Raw genomic sequence first — 20,592 nt, 5'->3', positions numbered from 1 at the left:
TGCGTCTTCGGCAGATTTCAGCGAGAACTGTGCAGACATTCGTCTGGAAAGTCTGCACGAAAAGCCAGAGAGAACCTCAGACAACACAGCCGGTGCCAGGGCTCGAACCCGCGTAACTTCCCAGTCTCTGCGTGGAAATGAGTAATTCTAACCACTATGCCACGGTAGCTAGCACAGAAATATATATTTGGTAATGCGGCAAAATGAGACAGAAATTTGCAATTTAACGTGAAATTTTTATTTTTCGTGTTTTTCAAGAAAACTAGCCATAGACACATTCTCCGAGTTCTACAACTTCTGACCTGTAAATGGAGAACGAATGTAGCCGGTCTAATATAATTACAGAACAAGAAATTTAAAAATGCAGATTGTCTCATCTTGCCCCAACCCTCTGGGCAAGACGAGGCATCGCGTGGGGCAAGATGAGACACGCCGTGGTAATGAACTACACAAAATAGTTTTTGCAATTCATGCAGACAAAGTGAAGCCCGTAGACCCCTACACAACCCCCTGAGCCCACCATAACCACATATAATGTCCAATAAAACCGCACCCAGCCCGGTGCTATTTTGCTCCACCGTCCTTTACAAACAGGGCACGGCCCGTCTGACGTGTCGCTGGTGACTCGCTTTTGTGTGCGCTTCTGCTTTGCTGGAAATATCCTAGGAAACAGGAAAATTTGCTGGAAAATACTACACAATATGCACAAAAGAAATCCCTGAGGAACAGGCATAAAGCCACCTAATAGTTGACTTATCAGTTTTTAAATCACATGAAATTGAAATTGCATTCAATTAAAATTACATTAAATTGTCGCGTCTTGCCCCGTGCATGTCATCGGACGCATTATTTTTTCTGTTCAACAGTGAATAACCAAGAATGCCCATATTTTGTATATATCTAGAAGAATGAATAAAAAAAACGGGATGTGAACTTCCATTGACAGAAAAGGCTGCGAAACGCTGCCGCACTGATTGCAACAAACGGACTACAGAAAATCGCGCCTTTTTGTCGGGTCTTTACATTCCAGTCAGAAGTAACCGATATTTTTCTCCTAAACGCATACACCAGTACGTACAATTCTCACGTGCAATAAACCGGACATGTAGAGCCGCACATGAGTAAAGTTTCAAGAGCATGCAGCAACGCGTCTCTGAGACAGGCGGCGTCGAGTAAAGAATGTCGCGTCTTGGTCCGTGTCTCGTCTTGCCCCACCTTACCCTATATGTTACCAATCAAAGTGAGAAAAAACGATCCGCAACACGCGTAGTCAAGTAGCGCGAACAAAAATCATCTATACGCAAATATCGCTGCATAAATCAGCTGTTTCAGGGACGAATCATAAAGAAGAAAGATGGCAGATTCTGTACTTTCGAGACTTTCGAATCCGATGTCGCGACTGGGATGTTACCATTATCGTTTGAATATATTGCATTATTTGCGCATTAGGATTATTAGCGGTATTTGGAGCACGCGAAGTTCATGCGGAATTGTGCAGAGGAACCAGCCAGATTGGGGCTCCCAAGTGAAGCTCCCTCAACAAGCCGAACTGGAAAGTTTGGAACCTCAAGGGACAACAACAACAACAATAAATGATAACGATGAGATGGGGTGTTTCACCGCGGCGGTGCGGTACCCTACCACATTGCACGTGAAACATTATATGAGGAGGATGAATGAAAATACGAGAAAGAATTAGAGCGACTGGAGCAATCCAGTGGACGACAGGAAGTCCATGAACAGGTGAAGAACCCGACGATGGAGCACAGGATCTTCGCGGGGACAATGAGTGCAGCTAAATTAAGTGGTGTCTTGCTGATAGGGGCGAGCTCATCACACAGAATCCGCCTTTGCGGGCAGTAGAGTGCACGTTCCATAAGAATGTGCTCAGAGTTCACAACGACACCGCAGGTTGAGCAGAGGCTTGTGTTCCAGCATCTGATCATGCACTGGAATTGTGGGGTGAAAGCCACATTGAGGAGGAGTCGACGCAGGAGAGACTCCAAAGGAACCTGACAATATTCACCCGCAAATATGCATTTAGAAGCATCACTATAAGAAAAACAACGCACTACACGCGCTCTTTGATTTTCAATACGCGCATCCCGTGGCGGTAGGTAGATGATGCATGCTTTACCAGGCGAAAGGAATCAACTTAGTGCTCTAATATTGGCATCTGTTCTTGTTTACCACCGCTCATACCACGATATTCCTTGCCTGCGCGCCACTGGCCTCAGACCTCCTCACAAGCTCCGTGCATCGAAGCAAGAGTCTCGTGACAGCAAGAGATTTTTTTGCTTGTTTGCATGCGCAACAAATTATGCGAACTTATCTGTCTTGTAGCGTGTTTGAAATGCCGTACAGAACGTTCAATTGCTCACGCGTTTCTTGCAAAGTACATGGAGTATTTGCGCTAACTCACCAGGTAGAGGGCTTCAACCAGCGCTTCAGTGCATCTGGTGAAGCCTACTTTACAGGTCAGAAATTTGGAACCAAAATGGAACCTCGAAGACCCCAATATTCATTAACGAAACTTGCACCATATGTTTCGCTATGACACAGACAACGTCCTACTAGAGAACGAATGCAAAGCGGTAAGAACGGAACGTGCTGCACGCGCTTTTCTATTCCTAATACATGGCTTCTATGAGAGCAATATCAGGTGAAGCCTGCTTTACGTTTTGTCCCGAATTGCTGGGCATGTGATTAGCAGTGTCTGTTCTTGTCGACATTCTTGCCCACCGCTAGTATTTTTTTGTTGTTGTTGTTGTTTTTTGTCCTGTCTTCCACGGAAGCCACCATGAGGAGGACGATGGCGCCGGCTGGTGTGATGCTTTGCAATTGGGTAGCCACCTGTCGTCAACCTCTGCCACCATCATGGCCAGTGACATCTCCGGACTGCTGTCGTCTTGTTGATTTTCAAATAAATTGCTTACCCTGCCCACTCTCTCTCTATTTACTTTTTTTTCTATAATCCCTAGTTCGGCACAAACAAAGTCCCCAGTTCAGCATTGACTCAGATGGTGCAATGCTTTAAATTCAGTAATTTAAATTTTAAAATGTGCTGAACCGGTGGACATTTTCCTGGGAAGAAGTTGTGGTTACTGTACTTATTACTCAGGCGTTCAAGGTAAAGGAAGGCTTCGCACGGGGCGAAAGCTTGCCGAGAAGAGCTTCAAAGAGTGGCAGCGTATTGAGGCATAAAGCGGCAGTAAAACGTTACCATGTCGACAAAACGCCAGAGCTGCAGGATCGATTGAGGTCGGGCGAAGTTGGTGATAGCCTCACATTTACTTGAAAGGGTGCAATGCCTTCCGTGATGACTCTGTGGTTCAGGAATTCCGGGGAACCGCCGCCGGATTCACACGCATTCACATTGACGGCGACACCGTGGACACCGTGAAAACCTTGAGCCAGAGGTGCTCCACGTGATCCTGCATGGCGCTTGCCACAAGCAAGCCGTCAATCTATGCAAAGACGAACGGAGGGACACGAGTCACAGAGCCGTCTGGAATGTTTAAGCCGCATTCCAGAGACCAAAGGGCATGCGCTGGAAGTAAACAGGCTGGGGTCGTGATGGTGGTTTCCTTCATGTCCTCAGGAGCGATAAGAATTTGGCGGTGTAGCCTTCCTAAGGTAAATTTTTTGCTGAAGAGGGTGGTGCCGTGGAGTTTGATGGTGAAGTGCTGTTGGCGTGGTAATGGATAGCACTCAGGAACTGTCACTAGGTTCAAGACACGATAGGTTCCTGCACAGTCGCCAATCCTGTATTTTGTCTGTCACTGTGTGCAGGGCGGAACACCAATTGCTGGAAAAGAGCCTCGCCACGGCGATGGTAAGCATGTGTTCGAACTCCGCCAGAGCAATCTTCAGCTTCTTAGTCGATGAGTCCGAGCGAACACGGGTGGTCCGGTTGTCTCGATATGATGGACCGCCCCAGTAAACCACATACGTCCTTTAGACGTGATTCAGTTGGGACACAGTATATCCACGGGAATCCCGATACATCCAAAATATGCTGAAAAGATGTACCATATGAATACTTGTCCAGAACGTTTTTGGTACGTTGCAGAGATATCCCGGCTGGATGTTCCCCCTCTAATGGATATACGTCCGAAGCACACGTACGGATGTCCGTTGGACATTCTACATACGTCTGCCTTCGCACATGGCATGCGCTATGATACAGGAAATATTTTTCAATGCATCAGCATGAATACAATACTTCTATATATAATTTCTAATTACATTCAATTTAATCTAATTTCTAATTTAATTCAATCGTCTGACCTAAACAGCAGCGCAATGAGTCACCGACTCCCGTCGTTCGGCAACTCGATGTGACCAGTGTAAATGCCAAACAAATGGCAAACTGCATGGGCCTCTTTCAGTAGGCTCACACACATGTATTGGCATCATGTACGTAGCCTCTAATGGCGTACTCAATGGAGCATATACTAAAATACCAATAGTTTGAGCACGTTTGGTACATGCAGTTGGGGTCTAATACGTTTGTAACAGTGACGAGGATACCTCTTTCTAATTAATTCGTAGGTCTGCAACGAGTCAAACTACCCGCTAAAATTTCTGACATCTGTTCCTGTCAAATACTGTTTGTAATTCAGGTTAATTCTATGATGAGGTTAGCTGCTGAGTGGAGCTGTAAAACCGATAGGTTTCCCGTGTTGGTTGAAGGTTGTTACGTAAATACTTGCACTGAGCAGGCCGCAAATGATGGAAAAACTTAATGATTTTATTTGTTCCCCAATATCTCACGCTCTCATAATTTATATTCGGTTGCTTCCAGCACTATGCAAAAATTACTATTAACTTGACAGTCGGAACAACGTTTCATAAACATATCTTACAAGTTTGTACCATCCATTATACGTTCACTGCACATACTAAATGTATACACAGGGGACGTCTAGAACTTGGGTACAATGCACGTTCCATAGACCTCCACCTTTCCGACGTACTAACTGTACGTATAATAGATAATGGTTAGATGTTCCCTTCGGCCTTAGATATTTGGATTTTTCTGGTACGTCCACCAGACGTTTGTGGTTTACTGGGACGTCATGGGCTACAGGGTGGGTCCAGTCAGGTGGATGAGTAAGGCTGGGAAATTCCGGGAGGACGGCAGCATCGAGGGAAAGTATAGGGGACAGCGTTATGCAGCAGAAATGGTAGGAGGAGGCTGCAGTAAGAATTAGCACACTGAAATGAGTAGAGGTGTCGAGGAGCCGCTTGCGTGATAAATTGACAGTAAGGTCGAAACGTTGCAGAAGTCTGCTCCCGCTCTTCGTCGCATGAATCATTCTAGGACAACCAATCTTCAGAATCTTATCTTCCGATTGAAAGAAAAGTTGATACACAAAAAGGTGCGTGTCCCCTTTCTCAGCCTGTTGAAAGACAGGCGATAACGTTCGCGATGATGATTGGCATACCGCGTGCTATGCGGTCAGGAGCGCCCCCTGTTAGTGCCTAAGACCCCGCTCCCTAGTAATTGCTGGAGGTGCTTCCGGTCAAACCGGAAAGCACGCTCAATGATGGCAGATTTGAGCCGGGCGTAAGGGTATTCTACAAGGGCAGACTGGAGAACCTCGAAACCGCCATAGCGATGTCCGGCGGAAGAGCTGCAGCAATATGTGGCGGTACGTGCCCCAACAACACACACGGTCCTCAGGACGCCCCCACAGTGTCATTAGTGTCCTCGTCCTTCACCGTGTATCCCCAGAACGTCCTGAGGAAGACACTTGTGGAATGTCTGTGCAGAGTCACCCAGGTACGTCCTGTGCCCGTCCTTGTGGGTAGTTAGTTGGATGAGAAATACTACCTTGTTCAATTTACTTTCTAAGAGCCCCCAAATAGTGAGTGACATATTTGTTTTGCGTTTTTCGCCGATCCCAGGGGCTGAATGACATTCGTCAGAAACAAAAGGCCCCTCCGTCGTAAAATTTGTCTCTCTCAAAACAGGTGTATATCCATGATACCAAGAGCATTTATTGCGGCAAAGACAGAAAGACAAAATTCTGTCGTTCTGCTTTTGACTTTCGAAGGTCTTAATGTCTCAAGGCCAAAAGCAGTAAGAAACATAGACTCTGCATTGCTGGAGAGTTAACACTTCAAACAATTCCTCGCTTAATTATTGTTTGTTTGCATAATGTAATTAAACTTAGACAGGTCCCGCTTCGTTTTGTGTTAGAGGCTAGCAGGACTCTCGAACTTATGGAGGGTCACGTAACAAACAATAAGTAGTATCTGTTTTCTCTTTGGAAGGGAATTCCAGTACCTGCCGAGGTGGGTTTCTCTCTCCAGGCAAGACTTTTTCTCACTAATTTTTTCTCTTCTTTCTAAACAACCGCGCTCATTTCCGTTATAGAAGGTACTAGACTTTATTGTGCCAGTTTATCAATACGAATTGACAGTAATCAATCAGTGAAACAGAAGTCGTCAAGATGCGTGTCGTCTCTGACGAAACAAATAAGGTATTATAAAACAATGTTAGATTATGCCCCTGATGTGGCACCACATTGTCCTAAATCGGTCCTTGATGATATCCTAGGGGCAATTATGAGGATATCAGAATGACGTGCATTAGTCGCACTTTGATGTGGGATACCCTGAGGACCGATTCCGCCCTCCGGCGGACGTCATGTCTATCCCTGTGTGATAACCCTCGGATATCCCATAGACGACATTGTGTTCTTATGGAGTATGACCCCCTGGTAGTCAAGCTGAGGGACATGCCGGACAGCGAATTGAGTCTCCGCTTCAAGGAACCATATGTTTGTGTTGCATGGCCGAAAGGGAGGCAGACAGACGGCGACATGACCCGTGGAGTACTGCGGTTGATGCAGTGGCAGGGGTGGGAACGTATGTAACTTGCCTGTGTGTCGCCGAGCATCTTGGACTCCAAGGTTCGTGTCACCAGTGGAGGCGTAGCATGAGGAAATCGTTTAATTGGGTAACGCCTCGAAGTATATCCCAACGTCCACGCGCGATGTTCTTTGAAGAAATTGGCTGTAATCTTTGGCACGCTGTCAAACGTGCACGAAATGTGATAGCATTGCAGCAGGCGGAGGGCGGTCCCAGCACTGTGATAGCACACAATTTGCGTGCGGCGCAACGGGAAGCCCAGCCATAAGTTGATTGAGTCTTGTGCAAAATATCGGTTTCACCTGGAAATGCCTTCACTTCTTGTAGAAGTTATGGCGCTCAGCTCTGTCCGCGTGCTACGTGCGCGATACCTGAAGCACGAGCTCCTTTAGAGTAAACATTCTTAAAGCCAACCTGTGCCGAGTGTGGTTGTGCCTTCTCGGCTACGTGTACTTCAACTACAAAGTCACTGTACTCTTTGGTGCGCATTTCTGAACATCTTGACGAGTGTAATGGTGACACGCTTTGTCGCATGCTGCTTTCTGGCATTATCGCCGCTGACGCTCCTCATTTTCGCTCACTTTGTCTGCATCTCCTGCCGCAGCATTGGCAGCAGCTCCTGCACATCTGCGAACTCTATACTTGCGACAATGCTTCGTAGCACACCACCTACGCTGTAACTCCGCACTGTTTGTCTTGTCAGAGGACGTGAACGACATCACGTGAGATGCGCTGTGTAGACACTGCGCAACCATGGCCTACAGTGGGTACAAGCGTCCGCTCGTTGGTGGTAGCCAATGTCGTGCGCAAGATTAGGAGGTGGTGGGTTCGAATCCTACCTCTGGATGTGATGTTTAAGGTTTTCCGCGGGTTTCCCGGCACACTTTACAGACGAATGTCGGCCCAGGACGAACACCAGCCCCCTCCCTGTCCCCACTCCTTCGTACTGTCCTATCCCTCTGTCCTCCTCTACACCGCGCTCATAGACACAGCTGCTTCGTAGCGCTAACACGGCATCAAAAAGAAGTACTCATTAGGGAGTTTTAGCATGTCGAAAGAGCTTTGCGAAAATTATGTTATAAAGGAAACTGCCAAATCCAAGATAAGGATATCAGCCACTTCAGAGGAATCAGGTGCTGGGCGCATCATATTTTCGGAACCGTTATCATAAAGCACTTCCAATCTGCTCAATATCATCTAAGCCTCCTAAATTTCCCTACTGAACCGGTGTCGCGATAAAGAAACAATAAACGAGTGGAAGCACCGTGACGCGACGCGGACACCGAGGCCCCAAAAGTGTGTTAAAGAAATGCTGTCGCATTTAAAAAGTATTTAAATTATACTACTTCATACTGATACTTACCAGGTACCAACACACACAAACACACATAAATGGGCAAGGTACCGAGATGCTCGTAAGAGCATATAGACCGTTTACAGCAGCAAGTTGCTTCGGGCGCTAATAGATGGCGCCACAGTAGCCACGCCATTGTTTGCCTTCTGCGAGTGCCTTTGTGCCTTTGCCTACTTTGCCTACGTGAGTGCTTCCGACCTTTTTTGCCGCTGTGCTAGTTCTGTGCAAAATCTGGAAAAGCAGAGGGAAGACTTGTTCCGTGATTGAGTGTAGAAACTGTGACAGAGATCTGATCGTGTGGGACGAAGCTGTTTGTTAAATTCACGAGCCGTCGCATTAGAAAAACTGCCGGGTTCGAAGCCTTTTGCAATGCACGGGTTGCCATAAAGAGCGAAAAACAAGCTGATTCGACAACGGTTGGTATCGAATCTTCAGAGGAGGGATTTCAAACCGGGAAAGTCAGCGAGAGTAAGCAATGCAGCCCTCAAATTGGCGCAGCATTTCTGTTTGAGCCCCAAACTCTGCTATAGGCGTTGGCTGCGGCTTGTGAGAATAAAGTTCTCCCATAGTAGCAGGGGTCGAGTTCCTTGCAGTTGAACCGTTCTATGTACATGCCTTGTCAGTGCACGAAGCACTCATGAGCCCCTTGTTTGTCGCCTCGACAGCCTTGATGAGCAGTGTAGAAATATGACTGCACCTGCTGCTCACATACGCTTTAAACGTGCATGTAGCCCAAAAGTGGGCCCGAAGCGAGTCTCTGTACTACACGTTCTGCTCACTGTTTGTGTCGACCTGATGTCGGCCTTTAAAATTCATACACCATCGTTGCACTGGCACAGTACTACACCGACATATCCGCTGTCAAACAGCTTCGTTCCCTTTGCAAATTCTCTGTACCTAGGCAAAAATCTAGGATGGTCCCAGACTGGCACCACAGTTGTTCCAGTTGGGTTCAGGACGGTCCCAGCCAGTTCCAGAGTGGCATACTCAGGTCCCATTGTGGATCCTTGGGTAGCATGAGTGGTTCCAGCTGGCCGCCAGGCTGGGCCCCAGCTTGCCATCGCACTTGAAGTCAGGTCCCATTGTGGATGCTTGGGTAGCATGAGTGGTTCCAGTGTGGCTCCACACGCTGGGCCCCGTCCAGCCATTCCACTTGAAGTCTGGTCCCACTGTGGTATTCAGAGTGGGATGCCTGGTCCACTGTGTGTCCATCCTGGGAGCAAAACCTACCAAACCACTTGAAGCCACGTTCCTTTGGGGGGTCTGGCTCCAGTGTTGCACCGTCCCACTTGATATTGGAAACCACTTTGAAGCCTTGAAGCCAGTACCGCTGAGTCACTGTAATTTTGACACCTACCCTAGAACTACGCGAATCTTCACCGGGATGAACTGAAGACGCTCTGTGTTCCTTCCAGGTGCATACAGCTGCTCAAATAGTATGCGCAGATATGTTCACTTGGCGTTTTTGCAAGACAAATGATAATCTTAATTTACATTTCATGATATATCAATCGTTTATGGTCCAACCGCAATTCGCCCAAGTTACTTTTTTGTCGGTAAATATACCAGAAACATTCGCGCGCAGCGTACCGAAATCAAACTTTGCACAATTTTCCCTTGAGTTTGAAACCGAAACTTTACGGGCTTCGTCGTCGGCAAGAGGAGCAGATTAAGCGCCATCTGCATCAGTGTGTGTTTTGAAATGTCGTTGCGGTAGGCGGTTGGTGCTGTAGTTCCCGTTTTTCAACTCTTCAAAATAGGCAAGGAAACGTATATGTTTTAATCTCTATGGTCAAGCCCTGTATTATGTATATAGTTTGTTTGTCTTGCAACTTCTGCACCAGCTAAATTGCGAGAAACTACGAGCGACGCACACATACGAGCGACGCATTCCATTGAGTAAAGTGCAATTACGCTGATGAGTAGTGGTTGATATACATGAACGTTTATCTGAATGTGTAGATCTACTCCCTGTTATTACTGCTATTTAAAGTAGCGTAAGTGCAGGCTAGCTGGTGGGTGAACTCTAGGAACTGGAACTCCTGCTCAGGCTTGTAACTGACTTTGTTATGCGTCTTATCTTTTAGCTGGCTTGTCATGCAAATGGAGGATAGTTGCAAGATACTTATGAATCGTGCAGAATAAGGGCCAGCGACTGAAGCGAGGTATGTTGCGTAATTGTTGCAGGAAAACATTTACCATTTTATGCCTGGCATTACGAATACTTTTGCAACATTTTTTTCTACAGGTCTTCTCAATTAAACATAATTCCCAGTTCATTCACAGTGAAGTATGGAGCAGCACTGTTTATTGGCTATCAGGGTGATATAATGTTGTGAAGTGTACCTTTTGCACAAAACAGGATTGTAGATATAAAGTAGCAATGTGGGTAATTGGCGTTGTCTATTCATCCCAAAGGTACAACATAGGACAAGGATAACAAGTGTAACGGCAACTGTCCTATTCACTCGTCGTTTGTGTTCTGTGTTGCAACTTTGAGATGGACAGGATGAACAGATATTTTTCTGAGATGCCAAAAAAGTATGTTCAATGCAATGTGTCGATAGCCATTCCCAGTAATCCAGTTCTTGAACTATGAGTTACTTCTAGAATGTTCTCAGAGTGAGAAGACACCATCAACAGACCACCACCACCCACTGGACTGCATCGTCCTGTAGCAATATGTACTGTGTTTGGAATATGCTCGAATATATGTACCCGTTTTGGGGGTTTCTAGTAAAGGGAGATGTTCATATTCTCTACATTTTGTTCTTTTACTAAGATTGTAGTGGTGTTAATAGTCAAAGCTGCAGCTTCTGCTTCAGGGTGGCTCCGGAGATGGAGTGACATCAAACATAATCCTGTTGAATTCACTTCGAAGCTGATTACGAGTCAGCTGGAAGCTTATTTTAGCTCTACAATCCACTTGAGAGTGGGCCTAGACTGGTCCCACTGAAATCCCATCCGTCAAGTGGTCCCACTTCCTGACTGGTTCCAGATCCCAAGAAGTCCCCATTCCAGAGTGGTTCCATACGGGACCACTTAGGAATGGGGACCAGCATGAGGCCTGTCTCAAAAACCACTTTGAACTGGTCCCACTCTAGATTTTTGCCTGGGTATTTCAGCGGAGGCTTTCCGTGTCCCTCTAGCTCGTTGATAATGCAGTTGTATACATCTGAAATCAACAATAAAACTATGCTACTTCATAACGACAACATAACAGCCCTTACATGCATATCTTGCTCAGGTAGTCGTAACAACAAAATTATAAAAAACTGAAGCTTTCCTTTAATGGTTACAAGCTTTCATGTACCGCGACTCTTGCGATCAAAAGCAAGAAATCACGATCTTACGACATTACACTATGAACGTACCCACAACGTAACGTATGCGCAAAAAAAGAGGGAAAAAAAACTCCGAAATATGTAGTAAGTCGAGCATAGTGGGGCCGACCATGTGGGAAGCACAACGACAGAAATATCACTCTAAATCAAGCATGTGCACTCACCTGACCATTGAAGCTTCGGCCAAAGCCTCGTGACATCCTTCCATCCGGAATTCATTGCAAAAAGTTTAAAATCGAGGAAAGTGTCTCTGGTTGCACCGCCGTACTACGTGCGCAGTGTCAAGAGGCAGCCGAAAGAGAAGGCAAGCAGTGGCGCGCAAGGTCACGTGCGCTAAGATGGCGGCGCCCAGATAACTCTGCTGTAAACGGTCTACAAGATACTGAAGTTAAATATTCTACTGAAGTTACTCTACAAGTCTGGCCCTACCCGATACAGTAACGTGACACCTACGCTATTGAGGTTCATCAGGAAAACAGAACTTTGTGGCAAGCTATTTTTTCCCACCAGCAGCGACCAATGAGGGAATAGCGTCAAATAAGAATTCGTACCAGGCTACTTCTCGAACATTTTCCGGCAGAGCTAACACTCAGACGGAACACATACACATGACAGCTGCACATACATGTCTGATATCAGCGGTGCGACTTGGTCGTGATTTTCGTAGAGAAGGAAGTAAACAAGAGGGGGACTTTGCCATCGACGGAGGCATAGACGAACATGCTATCCTGTTCGCGACTGATAAAAGACTATTGATGGCATTGGACCACATACTCAAACTACCGCACGCTCAATTACTCAGCTTAATATCGTGAAAGTTTGTAGGCCGCTTCGGCCTCATTCTGTCCTCGCCCAACAATGATATCCAAATTAGCCATACTATCAGCTTTCACTGTTCAACACATGCACATAAGGTAGTTGTCAATCACGTGTATGTATTCCGCCTGAATGTTAACTCTGCCCTAAAACATTCGGCAGTAACCAACTAGCCCAACGTGCAGTTCTCGGATTATTTATTTTTTATAAGAGAAAGATAGCAAACCGACTCACGCATGGCTAACCTTTCCGTTTTCATTTGTAATAAATATATCCCGCCACCCACTCCTCCATAGAGCCGGGTCGTAGACGAATGTCTTTGTCTTTTTCATATCTAGCAACGTTTTAGACAACTACGGCTCCTTCCCCCAATTTCTTCCCAACACCCTTGAACACGCTCGATCACCAAGCAGTGGCAGTCAACGTAGCCTGCGAGAGCTTTTTCAGCTGTTTTAGAGCTTTTCAGCCAGTGCTACAACTTACCTGTGAAAGCCATCATCTCATTAACACAATTAACATCGCGAAAGTCACCAAAGTGAATTCTACACGCTAAACCTCGTGGACCCATCTAACAGAGAGTGCTACTCTCCCGAGGCATATCTTTGTCCTCCGAGACAAGGTAGGCCCTACAGCGTAGCCCCCATACGACGGTCATAGCGTGCACTGCAGCGCACGGACAATCATTTCCAATTACACAATCAATTGAGACCCTGCCTTGGGAACAGCAAGGTACCATTAGACTGCCTCACATCTGCATATATGGGCACCGGTGCCCACAGTGCTACTCTTCCCGAAGTTTACGAAGGGTTCGTTTACCCGACAACCAACGCAAAACACCACGACGAGTGCGTTTTGCAGCCAACTCGTGACGATCCATGCTTTGCCATCCCCCCTCCCCCCTCCCCGCCTTGCGAATCCATCAACTGTGTTCTTTCCACTGAGTTCTCCACGAACGAATGTCTTAGATAAAAGCTGGCTCAATTGAAACAGGGCATCATATCCGCACAACGCTACGACACATCGATGCTGGTGATGGCACTGCTGAAAGAGCTCGCCGTTGTCGGCCTCACAGACGCGGGCAATGCCACGACTAATGCTCTGGAGAATGCGTATCCTGGGCCGACTTCGACGGGAACGCTGCAGCACATCACCCTTCTCCAACACTCCAAAACCAGGTGGGTGGTTGTGATGGTGAAAGGGCTCGCCGTTGTCAGCCTCCAAAACCAGAACTTCACCGCATAACACGCTCATGGCCAACCAGCACGCTTCTTCTTATTATTGAAAAATGTGGAGGGGTACACCTTTTTTGTAGCGTTTTACACATGCGCCCTGATAAAAGGAAGAACCTGATGTCGCGCGGGGATCGATTTGTCATCAGTAGCTTCATTTTTAGGTGGGAGCGCTTCGATAATTAGAGGCAGCACATGTACCCATAGGTGGACATTTTCCTGCGGCCTCACTTATCCTCGCCTCACGAAGCACATACTTTATTGACCTCACTCACCCTCACCAAATTTTCCTCCAGTAACTAAGCCTCAGTCGCCCTCACCTTCATATTCTATTTAAAATTTTGCCCTCACAGACCTCACCTAAGGGCATTTGGATCCCAAGAGGCCTCACCATCCTCATCCTCACATGCCTTCACCACATGAGGCTATTCACAACCCTCATGGCCTCACGTATCTTCATCTCATGAGGGTCCTCATACTCACGTGTCCTCACCTCATGAGGGCCCTCATGGCCTCACGACCCCTCATCCTCACGAGCCCTCGCCTCGTGAATATCCTCATGGTTTGATGTGTCTTCGAATCCCTAGGACACAGGCACATGAGCCTCAAAATAACTTTCCATCATGTTCACTTGAGACGTCGGCGTTGAACTACTGTGTCGGTGATTGGTACTAATGAGTAATGATACTGCTTATGATACTGCGTATAATGATAGGGTATTAAACTGTTTATAGGGTTTCGTGCTGTGCTAGGGTAAATTTGGTAACAGTTACTCACAGTGAGAATTAACGTTAGTGTTTGGCATCAGCAAAGAAGAGCTCGAACCCATCATCCCATCCGTGAGTCCCCTCACAAAAGGCCTCATGGTCTCATTCGTGAGGTCCCTCACGAAAGGCCTCACGGGCTCATCCGTGAGGCTCCTCACGGAATACGTTGTACCCTCAGGTATTGATGGCCTCACGATAACTGGCCTCACTAGGGCCATCAAGGTGGGCCTCGTGAGGGACAATGCCTCACGACTGTCCTCGTGAGGAACATTCAGCGTGGTCTGGCCTCACACCCCCTCACCTCATCGTCGTGAGGTGAGGTTGAGGGGACTTCATGAGGGTCCTCATGAGTGAGGACACCCACCTATGCATGTACCTCACGGACCCATATCTATACTTGTAATCGAAGAATAGGAGCCCGTACATCTCACAACTAGTGAAGAACTGGGAACTTGTGGAACTGGTTTGTAATGATGGATCTCCTACGGTTCTTCGTGGTCTGGCGAGATCTGCCATTGGTCTTTCTTTGTGCTCTTCCCTCTCCAAGATGTCTTCATGGAACACCATTGATTTCTCTACCAATAGCGACCACCTTCCCATATACTTTGTGGTTCCCTTCTCTGCCTTGCGTAACAGTTCCTCTCGGGTCCTCAATAACCGGCACCAGCAGAGTCAGAAGTTGGAATTAGAACCTTAGAGCCCTGCACGGGCCGACTTTTCCGTGCCCGATGCGGCCCGGGCGCATCGAAAAATGGCCCGGCCCGCACTTTCATGTTTTTATGCGGCGCGACCCTGCACGGCCCGGTGGCCCAATGACTAGAGCCCGGCCCGGCCCGGCCCGGTGACTCAGCGAGTGCCGCCTGGCCTAGTATTTCCAGCCGTGACGTACGCGTTTCTAGCGCTTATCAAACAAATTTAAAAGTAAATTTATAAGAACCGAAGACAAGGCCACAAACACACAAGTGCTGGCGGTTTAACACCGCAACAGCACGAGACTAAATTAAATCCAGAACGCACGCGGGCAAGCGCGTTATCGTTACACTGTCGAGTTTTTGCGGAGGTAGAGGATGTTGTCGACGAACTGCTTCTCCCAATCGCTACCTCCTACCCCTCTCACTAAGCTTTCCGAACGTGATTGTGAAATACGTCAGAAGTCAGGAGCAATGTGAAGTGGCTTTGATAATGTTCTAGAGTGTTGCATCATACGCTTAATGCAGTGTCCTGTGCTTGTTCTTGCAAATATGTGCAGAGGACTGACGAAAGCACGTGATGATATCAACTAATATTCCTCCATTGGTTGGAATTAGCTGCGTGACCCGGCCGAGCCTGACTCTCGGAAACATGGTTGTCGGCTCGGGCCCAGCGTCTTTTGTCGGCCCGGCCCCGGCCCGGCTCTGAGCACACAGCCAATAAGAAGCCCGGACCGGGTAGGGAGTCCGTGCCCGTACCAGGCTCTAGTTGGAATCTCTCTCGGTCCAATGTGTAACCTTTCTTTGGTGAACTGGGCATCTTTCACACTGTCCTCCGTCGCCCAATCCCACCAGCAGTCCTCCTTCGGCGTTACGAAACGTACTACGAGGGGCGTTCATGTCAAAGCGGGACTTTTCATTTTTCGCAAAAGTAAAATGAACTTACAGGCGAGAAATTAGTTTTATTTTTCAACGTAATCTCCAGCTGCACTAATGCACTTGTCCCAGCGTTTCACGAGGGCTTGGATGTCAGCAGCGTAGAAATGCTTACCGGCGCGTAGCAGCCATGATCGGACCGCATTCTTGACTTCGTCGTCGCACCTGAAGTGGCGGCCCCCAAGGAACGCCTTCAGTGGCCCCAAGAGATAGAAATCGCTGGGGGCGAGGTCTGAACTGTAAAGGGGATGTGGCAGCAACTCCCAGCTAAATTCCTGTAAAGTGCGTGTCGTGAGATGCGCGGTATGCGGGCGTGCATTGTCCTCTAGGAGGAGGACTCCTTTGGTGAGGAGGCCCGCCTTTCCGAAACTGGAGGTATTCATGAATGACAGTGTTCAACGTTCCCACAGAAAGGTCCGTCTTTCGAGCCAGTTCGAGACATGTTATCCGTCGGTCCTTGAGGATCAGGCGCTCCACGAGTTTGATGTTCTCAGGAACTCTGACACTGGGCCGGGGCGGTCAGGATCGTCCTGCACTGATGTACCTCCGTCTCGGAACCGTTTTCATCACTGAAACGCTTTGCTGCGGCTAAGTGTATCGTGGCCATACTGAGCCTGAAGTCTTCTGTGAATTTCAGATGACTTTCGTCTTCATTCACGAGAAACTTCATGACAATTCGCTGTTCGATGTGCGCACTCACCTATTTGTCGGCCATCTTGTCCAGCACGTGTCTTCTGTTTTGCACAAACTTTGGACCATCACGTGGTGAACGCGGAGGCCTGTCGCGTGTGAAAATCACGAAAATGAAGTAGCGCGAGCCATTTGTACATTCAGGAGACAGAAAGTCCCGGTTTCACTTGAACACCCCTCGTATATCGCCTTGTGCGCCTTGGTGGAACGACGACTGTGCAAGAGCGTATAGGCGCCGCAAGGCTGCATGGAAAGACACACTTGCTAGTGTTATGTTATGTCATGTAATTTGAACTGCAAGAACTTTCGCTTTTATAAGGTACTCTTCAAGGGGTCCGCTGCTGCGGTAACGCGTGACTTTTACTCGGGACGCAACACTTTGTTCTCTGCACGGAAACGTAGGAAAGCACTACATAAGAATATTGCATTGCCCCGATCCTTTTCATCTGCCATGTCCTCAGACCTCACTATCCCCTCGGACACAGAGTCTAACGGGCGCTTTGAAGAAATTGCTAAACGTTTATCTTTTACTTTTTCAACGCTGTCCGCCCTGGTTCAGCTCTTCCTCCCCTTCATGTCTGGGTTTTCATGATGTCCCTGTCGACGAGTTCGAAGTCGTGGTGCACGCCTTGCCTGGAACAGCACCTGGACCCAAAGGAATTTCTGCTGCCACGGTGAAATATCTGCGGGCCAAACACAGGCCGTCTTTATTGAATCGTGTCAATACGTCCCTCCAATATGCATGGATTCCCCTACCTGGAATGTGACGCGTATTGTCATTGTTAAGAAAGTCTCTTCCAGTGGCCTCATGCTGGACAATATTAGACCTATATTGGTTTGATATCTGTCCTTTGCAAAACTTGAGCGCATTATTAATCGCCGACTTCTTTCCCATGTACGAGTAGAATCCTGTGACAGTTTTAGTGTTCATCAAATAGGCATCAAACAGGGCAAATAGGCCCTCGCTGCTCGGTGTGGCTCGCTCATACGAACACTGAGAGTCAGATTAGTCTTGCACGTGAAATCGGGCACTTTTGTGCACTTGTTACCCTGGACATTGCCAAAGCGTATGACAGTGTCATACGTGCCGTCCTGCAGAGGCTTCTAGAAACCACCACTCCTCTGTATCTGTTTGCTTGGATTGTGAACTTTCTCTCTGATCGTCCCCTTCTCTGTTCAGACCGCCGATTTGTCTCATCTGCAGATTCCCAGCGTAGAAGAGTCCCCCAAGATTCGGTTTTGTAGCCTGTAGTGCTGTAGCCCTCGCATTGGTACGCACATGACCGCTCTGTTATACATTTATAAACTGTACATGCAACCTATATTTGAGTTCGGCTGTGTTCTATTCTCCTGCAAACTATTCGCCTCTCCAGCTATCTGTAGAGGCGCTCGCGTCGTCCTAAAAATGGCGGAGAAAAGAATGATTACCGGTGAATGAGCCAACTTGCTTCATGCCTTCTTCCACGAGACACGCTTCAAAAATGGTACAGATAGCAAAGTTAGTCTGGCCTGTAGTTTCCCACTGTCCTCGTTGTCTTCGTTCCCGCAGCTCCTCTGATAATATCTTTTTCTTCTTCCCCTTCTCGACATTGAATATTCTTTTCCGCAGCTCTTTTGCGCTGCGGAATTGAGCACTGCTGTTGCACTGCTCTTTCACCTTTCATCTGCTGTTGCTGTTTGTGTTCTGTATGCCGGGAAACCCCATCGCATGCGAAGGGAAGTTGCGGCAGTTTCGGGTTCGTGCGAGACATACTGGTCGTATGCTGTTCCTATCATTCATTGAGTACTTCTACTGGGGTCCGCTAGGTAGCGAGCAACCAGTTATAGAGGGGAGTACCTCTTAGAGAGACGGGCCCTGCGACTCTGCTTTGGTCTTCCCTGATATACGGCAAACGAGGCGCTTCCCTCTGAGGCCCATCTGCCTTCACTGAAAGAGTGATTTCGGTTGCTCACTGTCTGCTGCTACCTTTTGCAAAGACAACATCCCATTGCGTTGGGGAATAATGAGTCGATGAGTGTCTGTCAGCTTTGCCTAGTACGCCGTTGACACCGTAGGAACGTGCCGCAACTGCTTTTCGCCGAAGAACTCCACACGCCGCTGAGATTCTCTTTGGCTGATGTGTGCGTACATGGTGTCCGCCGGGACCCATCCTCGGCTGACATCGTTGAGATATTTCACGCGGACCCTGCGCGCCTTCCAGGGATCACTCTACAGAGGACATTGACGGACCACCTAAACCGCTATGCACAGTACTTAAAGGGAGAATCCGCATAAGGCCCCTTCCGAGATTTTCGAATATTCGTCACCTTTAGCCATCAACGACCGTGCCTGTAAAATATCTCCTTCGAAAACTGAGTCAAACTTTATAAAAATGATTTTCTTCTATGACGCGCTCGGTGACAGGGTAGTGCGAGCCACGAGCGCTTTTCTGCAAGCAACACCGAGCGTGATGTAAGTCGCGAGATATCCCGCGCCGTCCGCCTTGCTTTGCTGTGTGTTTTGGCAGTTTTGACGAAGGAAATTTTCCGTAGCAATTGTGTTCGTTACGTCGCACACTGATCTTACATCCACCACGATGGCCGGTAAGACATGCTGTATAATCAGTTGTGGCAACAGGTCGGATACAGCAACAGACGTAGCATATTTCGAGTTTCCGACGGCCAAACAACGTCGTTTGGAGTGGGAAATGGCGCTGCGCAAAATCAAGTGGAGGAAGACCAGCTCGAGAACGATATGTTCTCATCATTTTGAGCCAGGAATGGTCGACACGAAAAGACGGCTCATGCGGGAACTCGGAGTGGCACCTGCAGGCACCTGCGGGATGCACCGACCGCATGTGCACCTGCAGCATGTTTCATATTACGCGTGCACCCGTGGCACTTATACAGGGTGTCCCAGAAAACGTGTCATTGAATTATAATAAAAAAACTACGCCACCTAGAATAATGCGGTCAACAGCATTTGTTCTTATTAGTTTTTGCCACCTCCTAATGTGAATGTCATTACTCCAAGTTTAATTATGTAAATATTTGCGAACTCAACTCGGAAATTTGCCAAGTAAAGGTCACTTTTTTACCCCACCAATATGAAGAGCGTGCCGAATACACTCAAATTCATGATAATTCACAGTGATATTCACGAGCTATTCCATCGGAAAAAATAGCCGAATATCATGCTTTTCGGAGCACCGGACAATAGCGCGCGATGACGTTTTGAGCGCAATCGCTCTTAGTGCGACGAAAGGAGGTTCCGAAGCCAGCCCACAGAGTGATAGTAGAAAAAGTAACAGTTCCTAAAATTGGGAGAGGGAAAGCAAAATCCCAGCGAAAGTCGGACATGATAAGCCGTGCCTGTTTTATCTGTTTCTGCGATGTCGGGGAGGGCTGGGTTTCCAACCTCCTTTCGTCGGACTGACAAAGATTGCGCTGAAAAATTCATCGTGCGCTATTCTGTGCGACCTCCGTAGAGTATGATGTTCGGCTATTTTCTCCGATGGGATAGCTCCTGAATATCCCTGTCAATTATCATTAATTTGACTAAATTAGACACGCTCTTCACATTGGCGGGGTTACAAAGTTACCTTCACTAGGCAAATTTCCGACTTAAGCTCGCAAAAATTTACATAATTAAACTTACGTTACACGACATTCATATGAGGAGGTGGCAAAAACCCAGTAAGAACAAATGCCATTGACCGCATGACTCTAGTTGGTGTAGTTTTTTATTATAATTCAATAACACGTTTTCTGGGACACCCTGTATAAGAATGTGCGACAACCTATTAGAAATTCATCATTAGTTACTCCGAGTTCGACAGTTTTCAATGTATGGGTCCGAGGTCTCGGTTTCAAGCGACGCGCGCACTGGTACAGGGTCCGTCGAAT

Source organism: Ornithodoros turicata, chromosome 2 (assembly GCF_037126465.1).
Source record: "Ornithodoros turicata isolate Travis chromosome 2, ASM3712646v1, whole genome shotgun sequence".
NCBI lineage: Eukaryota > Metazoa > Arthropoda > Arachnida > Ixodida > Argasidae > Ornithodoros > Ornithodoros turicata.
Note: the sequence above shows the minus strand (reverse complement) of the source record.